Raw genomic sequence first — 12,433 nt, 5'->3', positions numbered from 1 at the left:
AAAATCAAACGTTTCACATTATTTCATTAATTCTCAGATTGTCTCTCTGAGGTAAGCAAGTAGTATTCTTGCCTCATTTAGAGACAGGGAGAAATAAAAATCTGAAGACAACCTGACAGATCCTAGAGTTACACAGTTTCTCATTGCTGGAATGGAGAACCACATCCAATGTAATAAAAGGAGTGTATTTTAAAAAAAGGAATAAGAACAAGAAGAAGAAGAAAAAGGGAAAAAAAAAAAAAAGAGAAACCAAACATAGCATTTTCCTGCAAGGTATCAACGGCACTTTAAACATAATTTAAAATATATGGAAGATCAGGGAAGATGACGAAGTGGCAACAAATTAAGATTGTGAAGTTATATTTCAAATACCTTTGTTGTAAAATAAAAATGCCTCCATTGGCGAAGTTTCTATTGTGAAGTGTTTTCTGAGCACTGAAACACTATCTCAAATTCAGAATTAGCAGTGGAATTGTCCAGGTTTATGTTTTCACTTTTAAAATCAAAATAAGTGAATTTAGAAAGTTGTCTAAACAAACAAAAAAATCCTTTGTCTCTTTCCCAACACCCACGTTTGTGACCGATTTTATTCTTAGAGAAAGCCAAATCAGACCTTTCACAAAAGTTTCAAAACTGATACGACTATCTCAGCCCTTTGCTTTCCAAAAACTACCTGCTATTCCAAGATTAGCTGCTGTGTGGCGTTAGTCCCCTTCAAATGAACACGCTCTTGCTTCCTCCAGCTCCTACTCGGCTGCTTCCTTGCTTGAAAATGGTTCTCTTTTGCTGTCACTGTAACAAACGGTTCTAATTGCTGGGTTGACTGTTACGGTGGAAATTGCGGCAGTCCGCAGTTGAAGGCTTTCGCTCTGCTTTGGTAATGACACAGAGAGCCAAACTGCTCCTTTCCTGAAGGAATAAAGAAGATAATCTTGAAAAAAAAATAGTAATAAATAATAAATCATTTTAAAAGCAGCAGAAAACAAACACACTTTCTGAATGGTTATAGTCTAATCTAATTGTAATGCATTTTCCTTCATGAAGGGATGAAAGTTCTTGGATATGTTTTCCTATATTCTTGGTGGTGATGATGGTGGTGGTAGTGTTTGTTTTTGTCTGTGAGGTAATACATGGTAGGCAATAATTTGGAATTGTAAACTTTCCAATTTATTTTCATGGCAATCTGTGAGATGTGTCCCTGGAGGTAGGCAAACAATTGCTGTTTTAGAGCTGAATTGGCCTCTCTCTCTCTCTCCTTTCTTACATTAGAAAGCATGCAATCTCATTTTGAGTAGGATTACAAAATTCCCAAAATCTAATAAAGTGCCAGAGGCATATTCGATGGTCTAAGATGGTCCATGTGTTATTGAAGAAACACACTATGATGGAAGAGGTAAAAACGACAGCAGTTATTGTCAGATTTTACCACCATAACTGAATTCAGGTTACAAAAAGGCAATCCCTAATTTGGGAATTTAATCAGATAGCAAGCACCAAGGACAGCAGCTGCTGTTACATTAGCTTGGATAAAATTATAGGGCCTATCAATTCTTATGCTTCAGGGCATAAGCTGATCACCAGCTGAGGTCAGGAGGAAATTTCCCCAATGGCAAGCTTGCACAGTTATATCCATTATAAGAGATTTAACAACCACCCCCAAAACATCTGATGTGATTCATTACCAAACAAATACAAACATATAACATGTACACATACTGATACACAAGCATATGCACATGAGAGACTAGATAGGCATGGAAGTGCGTACTGATCTAAGTGCCCAAGTCCTAGATGAGATAATGGGCTAAAGGAAACCCGCCTTCACATAGCCTATTTTGCTTATAGATACCTTTTGTCTTAACTCTTTTGTCTTAACCTGTAGGTGGTATGTTTTCAGTGTCTTCTCTCATTAGATGTTTACATCTGCTTATGTAAACTCAATCTTCTGAAATAAGTGATAGTAGATGGGACTGTTACTAGTTTTCTATAGCTGTATAACAAATTACTACAAACTTAGCAGATTAAAAGAAAATAAATTTATTATTTCACTGTTTTTCTAGGTCAAAAATCCTGATATGGGTTAGCTGAATCCTCTGCTCAAGGCCTCACCAGATAGAAACTAAGGTGTCAGCTGGGACTCTGCCTCCTACCTGAGGCCTGGGGTCATCTTCTAAGTTCACTAGTTACTAGAAAAATTCATTTCCTTGAAATGGTAGGATTGAGGTCCCCCTTTCCTTGCTGCCTGTCAGCTGGCTAGGGACTACTCTCAGCTTCTAGAGCTCACACATGGTTCCTTGCCCTATGGCCTCCATAGGCAATTTGCAACATGGAAGTTTGCTTTCTTTCAGGACAGATGGAGTGTGTCTCTTGGACTTCTCCCTCTATAATTGACCAGCACAGAGCCTTATAAAATATAACCTAATCAACGGAGCTGCTACTTCATCATATTCCCAAGTTCATTCCTATCTCAAGAGAAAGGAATTATACAAAGTATATTCCAAAAAAAGGGGGGGTGGAATTTGGAGACCATCTTAGAATTCTACCTAAGACAGTGCTCTAGTGAAAATAGGAAAGATCAATATTAATAGTGTAGGGTTACTTAATTTGGCTGACTCTATAAGGACTTGTTTTTACTATTAGATGGGGCCAGTCATTAATCTATTCTGTTATATCTATTAGCAATTGTCCACTAGGGAAGGACAGATCCTTGGCAAATTTGCAATTATAACTATATAAATAAAATTTTAGAATAGAAATTAGAGGCCATCTTGTTCAATAATTTTATATGGCCAATAAAGAAACTGAGACTCAACAAAATTAGCTAGTGTGACTAAATTGGCTCTGTCATTTAAACCCAGGATGAGAGAATAGTTTTCCAGATTCCTAAAGAAATCACACAAAATTTAACTCCATTGTAATGAGTTACTACTGGGGTCTTTGCCCACATGGGAGTATTTACTCTCGCTCCTATAAATTTCCAGTGCCCCCAGATCTTTGTGCATTTTCACCCAACAAAACTACTTCTTTTGAATGATGAACATACATGGAGGTATCAGACTAATTACATTTTTCCTAATTACGATGGTAGTATCACTTTCACAGAAATACACTAAGCTAAAAAAAGAAATGATCTGTTAGGGTAGAATTTAATGTTAGAGCTAGAAGGAAAAGGTGGAAGCGTGTGAATATGTATGTATGCACACATGCGTGTGCGTGTGTAATGATTTGTCCTGTTTGTGATTATTGTCTGTTTGAGGTCAGTTATCTAGTAAAAGGATGACTTAAAATGGGAGAGTAAAGAATTTTTCCTAGCTCATTTAATTGTACAGTGGGGTTTTCCATTTTCTCAAAACCTTACATAATCAGCTTTCCTGTAAACTAACTTCTTATTGTTTCATGGGTAACTACCAATTTAGGGGACTCATTACACTCTATTGCTATGAACTACTGGCAAGGCAGAGGCCCTTAAAGCAGGAAGTGCTCTGGTCAGAGTATCTTGGAATCTGCAAATAAAATGCTGAAATCTATCCTACTTTTTGTAAAAGTAATAAAATCCAGGGCAGCCCAGCCAGTTTCAACATCAAAACATCAACATCAAGACTTTCGCACAAGACTTTCGCACAACTTTCTTTTTGGATGCCTGTAATAAATGAAAATTTTGATTAAATAAATATCTGCCAGTGATTGAGAACAAGAGCAGGCAATGTTAGAGGCTGTGTTTGTGAAAGCCAACACTGAAGATGGAACTTCTCAAGATGTATTTTTATTAAACAGGTGTTTGTGCCTGTTATTTCAACTAAGACCACAATCCACATGTTAGTCATAATAGTTGAACTGACGGAGGAGAACAAATATGGTACCTAAAGATCTTTATTAAGAAATGTATTTCGAAGGAAGGAAAGAAGGTAAGTCAGTTAGTTCTCTGGCTTGGGTGGTACTGTTATGAGGCCCACAAATTCCACCAACTTAATTTTCTTAGATATATATTTTCCTCTGCCTAAAACATATCATAACCTTAAGAAAAGAGTGCATCAAACTATGTTATGTGTTCATCATCCTCATATTAGACAGGGAGAGGCTGTCATCTTCATTTGAGCTATAAGGAACTATTCTCATATTTCCTAAGGAATGTCAATATTTTAAACAAAATATTATCTTAACCTGAGGATGAACCATTTTCTCATCCAGTATACACACTGTCCTACACTAAAAGTAGGACATCAAGCACCCATCTTGACTACACTATCATGAAAGATATTTCTTTAGAAATACCATCCTCGGGCCGCCCACGTGGCTCAGAGGTTTAGCGCCGCCTTCAGCCCAGGGCGTGATCCTGGAGACCTGGAATCGAGTCCCATGTCGGGCTCCCTGCATGGAGCCTGCTCCTCCCTCTGCCTGTGTCTATGCCTCTCTCTGCGTGTGTGTGTCAAGAATAAATAAAATCTTAAAAAAAAAAAAAAAAGAAAAAAGAAATACCATCCTCTCAGTCCTGTTGTCAGCTTAGCCAAATCTTACCAGATCGTTCACTAGAGAGTTTGCATTTTGCTTTTCATGTAAATTTTTTTCTATTGAGCTCATAATGATTCTTCTACTTTCTGAACTCACAGAGCCTAAGTCTGGAAGTATTTATTTTAACTTGCTTTACTATGTTTTATCTTTGTTTCCTTAATGTAAATCTTATTTTGAAAAAGATTGCAAAATTCATTGAAAATGGGAACTTTGCCTCCCCAGTTTTTAGTATCTCCTATAATGCCTAGCATAATGTTAAGAAGAATAAAGACTTGTAGGAATGGAAAATAAGATAAAAATAGGAACAAATTATATTAAGTGGCCATTGATCTTTTTGTAATTGGGGTAGTGATTATTGTTACCCCTCTTTTTTTGTTCCTGTTGTTTCTGTTGGACTTGTTAGCTTGTTTGTTTGGTTTTTGCTTTGCTTAGCATATATGACCAGATTTGCATAGCATCGGCAAATTGCCCTAAATTTGATAACAGTTCATTATTTACCGCACCATTTTTGACAAAGCACACAGTATTTAAAAACAAAAGCAAAACTGAAAACTGTGAGGGGATTTAGGAGGGTAGATGCCTACCAACCTAACTGGACTCTGAGATCGAACTCTTGACTCTTCTCTAAGACTTAATAACTCAGAGTTTGCATATTTATTCCTAAGAGTTTCCTGAGAATCAGCAGGTAGTCAACATAATCATATTTTAAAAGCAACAGAGGAGGGATCCCTGGGTGGTGCAGCGGTTTGGCGCCTGCCTTTGGCCCAGGGCGCTATCCTGGAGACCCGGGATCAAATCCCACGTCGGGCTCCCGGTGCATGGAGCCTGCTTCTCCCTCTGCCTGTGTCTCTGCCTCTCTCTCTCTCTCTCTCTCTCTCTGTGACTATCATAAATAAATAATAAAAAAAATAAAAGCAACAGAGGAATTCACAATATAAAGGAATTCTATTGTTGGTTTTCTCTGAAGTGAATAATCATCTCCTAATATTTTGTTATCTTAATTTTTGTTAGAGAATTTCACATGCCAGGCTAATTAAGGAAAGGCACACCTGTAAAAAGCAGCCAACTAGATGTGGTTTCATTTGCACTGTTTTCCAGCATGCTAGCAACCAATAGCTTGGCCAGATCTCTAGTCACATACACCTTAAGTTTTAATGGTTACCATAGCAATGAAAAAAGGCATTACAAAATGCACAAGCTGTTAACATGTTGCAGAAGCCAAAAGAAAGAGCTAAGAATAAACTTCTGCAAATTCCTGATCGCACCACATTTAAGGAAAACTGCTGTTAAACCAACATCATGTCCCAGTCAAATAGCTCATTAATCTGAAGCCGAGCCTGCGTATCCCTCCCTTGGAGCTCTCCATCAGCTGGGGCTGGGCCATCTCCCTGTGAGAATATACGTGAGTATGTCAGAATGAGCAGGGGTGTGTGTGGAGCTGGCAGGGACAGGGAGACGGAGAAAGAGAATAAACAGGCTGCAAATTGAGTCTCAGCTCCTTCATCAACAAGAAAGAAAACCCTCATGTTTTCTAACAGAGATGACAGACAAGAGAATTTAAATGAATCTAATTTAGATAAATCTAAATTTTATTCAGTGAGTAAATCATTATAAACATAGACAGATAAGATGAGTGTTCTATTTGGTTTAGGTTTTTCAGACAGAACCCAGATATTTGGGCTGCAAGGAAATTAAAAATGCACACCCATATAGTCCCCTGCCAGCAAGGAAGTGTTGCTCACTGAGCGGAAAGTGTCTTCTCAATGATGTAGTTTCCAGAATAAAGAAGGAAGAAAAAGAGGGTCCTTGGTTGGGAATATGACACAACTAAAGAAGACAAAGGGTAAGGTGCAAGCTTTCATATTTAAAGGGGCCTCGGTTCTAGAATAAATAGACAACTGGACAGAGAGGTAGAACTCTTGTTTACTGATTAGGCAGACAGACGATGAGGGAGTTAATGAGAGAGATGAAGCATCAAATATGATACAGAAATGCAAGGCTGATTCATGTGGTTTAACTGTGTGTTTTTTCCAGATTTATGGTTTCCAAGGAGGGAGGTCATTTGAGGGGGGAGGGGAGGGCAGACTGCCATTCTGAATTAACAGGCAGAACGTTGTAGGCCCCACCCTGGGGAGAGCCTTCCTTGTATACATTTCTCTTGAGGCAGAACTCTCATTGTTTCCCTTTGTTGCTCTGTTCACACTCTGGAGTGTCCCTGTGTTGTGCTGTCTGCCACCTCTGCTCAATTCTCTGCTGCCTGCAAGTCTGGTCCCTTTTCCCAGGCCTCCCTAGAGGCCTCCCAAAGGCCTGTCTCCACACCATAATCCACATCTCATCTCCCCCTTGCCTCCCAAATCCTAATGCATACTTGGTAGTGTCCACTTTTGGCTTGTGCTTGATTATAAACTGCTCCCTTGTCACCACTCTTAGAAGACTTTGAAGATCCAACTAAATTCATGATTTAACCATCAGGTCTTCCTCAGCAACCCTGATATCTCATATGTTTCAGCCTATTACTGTAGCCACTGAGCAAGGTCAATGCCCTAAAACGTCTTCTTTCTTCTCTTTCTTACTTTCAATTTTACTTCCTCAGTTAAATTTTAGAGTTCTTTAGGACTGGGATTTCATTCTATTTTTTTGCAATGTTTCACCTAAAACACTTTGATGCTTCTACTGAGTACCTAATAAATGCTCAATGAATTGGCTTGTATTTTTTACCCCTAGGCCATGTTCTCTAGAATCACAGTATGTCTTGAAATTATAGTTTAAGACATTTTGTAAACTCAGACTCAAGTTCTAGACATATAGTAAATCAGGGTGAAACTCAAACTGTAATAAGATTATCTAATTTTTGCCAACAATTCATAGAATTGTAGAGCTGGAAGGGACATAGGAAGTCAACTACTCCAAATCCACTTATCTTTTAAAGCAAAGGTCATGATGCACAGTGAGGTGCCTTAAGGTCACATATATAGTTACCTAGATAAGAGTAGAAGTTGAATCCCTTGAGTCTCCCTTATGAATTTTTTCCCCAATGCCTTATTGCTTGCCATCATGGCACTCTTTTATCTCTGTGTTGCTTTATAAAGAGATTTGATATTATATTCAATATATACAGCACCATTGTATTTACTCCCCAGGATATATTTCCTTATCTGTTTTAAACTTTCCTGGTAAGAAAAAGTTGCCTGACATATCTCTCTAGCTGATAATATAGCCCAAACCAACTTATTCTTGTATGGTACTCAATTATTGGTTAATCAAAATTTGCCTTAAACCAAATACTATGTTAGGTCTGTGCGATACTAAGTAAAGTTACACTTGATCTACATGCTTAAGAGCTTTGTAGTCCAGTAGTGGGGAGGTCCAATGAGAAATGTTAATGAGGTAGCAAGACCTCTGCAAAGATCATGGGAAGGGATGTCTTCTGGGCTAATAACCAAGTACTAGAAGATGGTGGGCAGATAGAGACTGAAGGTAAAACATTCCTCAGAGTGGACTCAGCATGTGCAAAGAGCCAGAGGTTAAAAGGAACAATTTGAAAACTTGGAAGTAAATTTAGTTTAGTTCATGTACTAGGCTAAGAGAAAAGGTGGAGTCAAGAGGCAGGGAGTGGGCCATGGGAAGATTTATGGTCAATGTCATCACATTTCAGCCTTAAAATTATTCAGTATATAAACAGAGCAATGACATAATTATATTTATATTAAGAAATATGGGATCCCTGGGTGGCACAGCGGTTTAGTGCCTGCCTTTGGCCCAGGGCGCGATCCTGGAGACCCAGGATCGAATCCCACGTCAGGCTCCCGGTGCATGGAGCATGCTTCTCGCTCTGCCTATGTCTCTGCCTCTATCTCTCTCTCTCTCTGTGACTATCATAAATAAATAAAAATTAAAAATTATATTTATATTAAGAAATACTTTTGATGGCAATGCAAAAGAAAGCAGTGTCAAAAGAAAATTCACAGAACTTTAACTGATACGAGTATTTTATTAAATGGCAAACTGTTCACAAATGGGGAAACTTCAAACTGAAAGTAGTTGGAAGCTCTACTTAGCAGTTATAGCTCACTTTGTAAGGTGTGATTGTTTACTAGAAACTTATATTCCTTTTCATTGCGTAAGCTTACTTGTTTGGAGCTGATTGCCTAGGAAGCTAAAAGTCACATTGACATGAGGAAAGCTTAAATTTTATTTATAGTTTGGGTCAGTGTTTGGGGAAAACAGGACAGTTTTAAATATTGGTTACATGACTGAGATTTTGCTCTAGGGATATATATTCAAACCATGGCCTCCTTTTTTGGCCAAGCTTTACAATAGATGTGGGCTCAGCAGACAAAAAGAAGAATTTGCAAATCTATTATAGTAACCCAGTGAGATATTATGAATTTGAGTCAACTTAGAAGCAATAGAAATGGAGACAAAGGGATTAAAAAGTCAAGTATTTACCAAAATAAAAATTTTACCAAAAAGAGGGAGCTGAAGGAGAATTTCAAGTCGACACCCAGGTTTCTGGTTTGTATCACTGTGAATGGTGGTGCCATTTTTTGAGAGGAACACAGAAATAGAGACAAATTTAAGGATGGATGTCATTAGTTCACTTTGGACTTGCGGGTTTTGATATGCCCACGAGAGGCTTCCAGAAAGAGATTAGACATCAGAACTTGGAACTCAGGGAAAAGGCTAAGGCTAGAAACACAGACATCTGTGCCGTCCATATGGAGATGATGATGCACTGAATCATCATGGCACTGGCTCTGCCCCTCAGACTAATCAGAGACAAATTCCTAGAGAAAGCAGAGTATGTCTCGGTGTAGTTCCATCACATACACACATAACAGTGTGCTTCCTCTTGACGCTGGCCTTTTACTTGGGCTCCCTGTCTCCCACCCACTTACTTTTTCCTGTATATCTTTTTCTGAACTTAGGTTTTTAGAAACTTCATATGTAACTCAGCTTCCTATCCATATCCCCCGTGGGACCCTAGGAGATTGAAAAGTCTTCCAGAAAAAGGAATAAACCTCTAATGATATAATTTTATGAAAGAAATTAGTTCCTTTGCAGGTTAATGTAGGCAATAATAGCTGCTATTTATAGGAAGCCAAGGATGAAATTTGGACAGGGAGGGTATGCCCATCATAAGCATACTGCAAAGATAGATCTCAATCCAGTATGCATAAGAGAAAGAGCTGATGTTTCTATAACACTTACCATATACTAGAAATTGTTCTAAAAATTGTAAATAGTAATCCTCATAATAGACCTTAGCTACTATAATTTTCCAATTTACAGATGAGGATATTGAGTTACAAAATCGTTAAGTGACTTGGAGAAATTCTGCAGGTATAGGAGGTACATTCAATGCTAGCAAGTCTAACTCAAAATTCTGTGCTCTAATTGTTTATAGACTGAATTAATGCATAAACATTTATTAAATTAATGTTATATAGCAAAGATAAGATAGAGAAGCTAACTCAATATTTCTTGACTTGTAAGTCATTTAACTGTTGTACTTTGGTTCATGAATTGAAGACATTTTGGCCTGAGTGGGAGCCAGGAGAAGGAACTTTTCTATTTCCTATATTCAAATAACTTGGAAATATCATATGCTAAATAAAATGAGAAATTAAGGACTGGGGAAAATATTACTCCAATGTTAATACCAAAGGACAGCATAGGAGGAAGACCATGAGCTTGGTATTTGACCAACTGAGCTTTGATTTCTTTCTCTTCTTATTCTTCTTTCTTTTTTCTCCCCATATATCAGTCGGATAACCTAGGGCAAATTATTTTAGGTCTTAGAGACCCTTGATTCCTTCATATGTAAAATGGGATTAATGTTGCCTAATTCACAGAGTGGTTAGGTGAAGATTATGTGACACGATCCATCTAAAAACTCTAGTTCATAGCTGACAAATAGTGAATTTCCTATAAATACGTGCTATTACTATTATCTGCATTAACCCAATAAAAAAATCAAAAACCTGAGAGATAAATGTAATTTGTCAGATTATAATCACATATTCATGCATATTTTATTTTATCATCAAAACATCCCTGGGCAAAACATAGAGTAGGCATGTTATTTGACAAATGAGGCAATTGTGGTTCAGAGAGATTAAATTAATATCTCAAAGTCCCAAAGCTAGTAGTTTGCAAAGAATGACTACCTTAGGACTCAACAATATGATTCAAAATAATCATTTTGCCTATCTTCTGCCACACTATAACATTGCCCTTAAACTTAAGTAATTTGACAGTCACTCTCAGCATTACTGGCACATGAGGAGTCAAGTTTCTAGAACATCTGTGCCAGGACCCATAACTCTTTGTCCTCCCACTTCCCATGTGCTACGTTTACAAGTCTACTCTATGAAATAGCATGATTTATTCTCACTTAGAAGGCAGACTACAGCAGATGGATTCTCCTTGGAGGTCTCCCACATCAAATACTGACTCATCCCAGCCCTGATGAGTTGTAAAATCTGATAAGATCACAGCCCAAAGAGGTATGATCAGTGTCCAAGTTGGCAACTGGGCCTGATTCCTTTGTCCACCAGAAGCAACCCCACCCCATGGGTTGTCCTCGTAGCCCACCAATGGCCCATCCTACACCATTCTTCCCACATCTACACCTCAGTTTCAAGGGGAAGGTTCCCATAAAAATCTTTAACCACTCTGCTCCTTTCCTCAGGCAGAGACAGTGAGCGCTCTCAAGCTGCTTTCAGCCTCCCAAATAAGTGAAATGTTTGACATGAAAGCATATGTTTTTTGGCAACTTTGTTTAATCCACATTTTAAAGGGAAAATTGAAACTCCACAAGGTGCGAAAGAGATTAGTGGAACGTTTCAGTATCTGGTGGAAAGCAGACCGTGTTCCCTCCTCCTTCTGTTCTCTTTTCCTTTTCCTTCATGTGCAGATATTTGCTTTATAAAAGCTGCCATAGAAATGAATCTTTTAATTAAAAATCTGAGCCACCTAACTGCAGAACAGAGAGAAATATCAAATGACACAGGATGTAGGAGCCATCTGCAAGGGAGATATGGCACATGTCTTCTCAAGAAAGATCACCACTCTCTGAAGTCATGTGCAGGTCGCAGAATCAAGGGTTCTAGGATTAGGGAAATTTGCTTTCTAAAGAGGTTACATTTCTTAACACAAGATACAAAATTACTCCCCCCAGGAAGAAAGTTATTTTGCCAGGTTTTGCTTATCATATTAGAGAATGCAGTGACATAGGCAGTTGCTTTGAGGAATCACTTTTCCAGAAGTTCTGACTGGACTGGTTTGAAAGATTTACAAATTTGGGCTCCAATTCACCTGAAAAAATCCATGTAGATGTCCCTTGTATAAGTCAAGTTTGGAAGGGCCTAAGGCTACACATAGAGGTACCAGTAATGTTAGGAGAGCAGAAGAAGATGAAGGGAAAGTCATCCATTTCTTTACCACCCCCAGGTGTATTGGTCCCACATGTACTCTGACCTTACTACCCCAACAACGACCTTGTCCCATTGGGAAGGGGATAGCAGAAAGCTAATATTGGAGACCTATAGCCAATTTTCCTAGTAAGTCACTGAATTAAGATACAACCCCTAGAATGAGTCTCCACTATACAGAGTTAAACTCCATTGGTTCTGAAAATAGAGTTTTGCATTTAGAGTAAATTACGAAACTGTTATTACATTTGAACTTTTTTGTTTTTTACAATTAAGCAATAATTTGGGAAGCATCAGGATGATTTGGAAGGCAATATTGAGAACACATATCTGGAATAAGATTGTATGGATTAAAATCTGAGACTCCCCTCAACCTCCCTCAGCCCAAAACACACATACCTTACTATGTGATCCTGAGCAAGTACCTAAACCTCTGTTTCAAAATTTTTAAATGGGTATAACAATTGTAAAAATCTTCATCCTAGTAA

General features: G+C 38.1%; 1 long non-coding RNA gene across 3 annotated transcripts in view; it reads left to right on the top strand.

Annotated features, from left to right (window-relative positions):
• Window positions 1-5,720: 5,720 nt before the first annotated feature.
• LOC144315673 (uncharacterized) overlaps window positions 5,721-12,433 on the top strand; it is a 314,745-nt gene continuing 308,032 nt past the window's right edge. For 2 of the 3 annotated variants that reach the window (XR_013381417.1, XR_013381419.1), the window contains exon 1: window positions 5,721-5,911. This is a non-coding gene — a long non-coding RNA (uncharacterized LOC144315673). Of the gene's footprint in view, window positions 5,912-5,941; window positions 6,353-12,433 lie in introns of those variants that run through there. The other variant, XR_013381418.1, reaches the window with a different exon arrangement.

The sequence above is a fragment of the Canis aureus genome, chromosome 6, assembly GCF_053574225.1.
Source record: "Canis aureus isolate CA01 chromosome 6, VMU_Caureus_v.1.0, whole genome shotgun sequence".
Taxonomy (NCBI): domain Eukaryota; kingdom Metazoa; phylum Chordata; class Mammalia; order Carnivora; family Canidae; genus Canis; species Canis aureus.
This window is presented reverse-complemented; position numbering and strand designations above follow the sequence as displayed.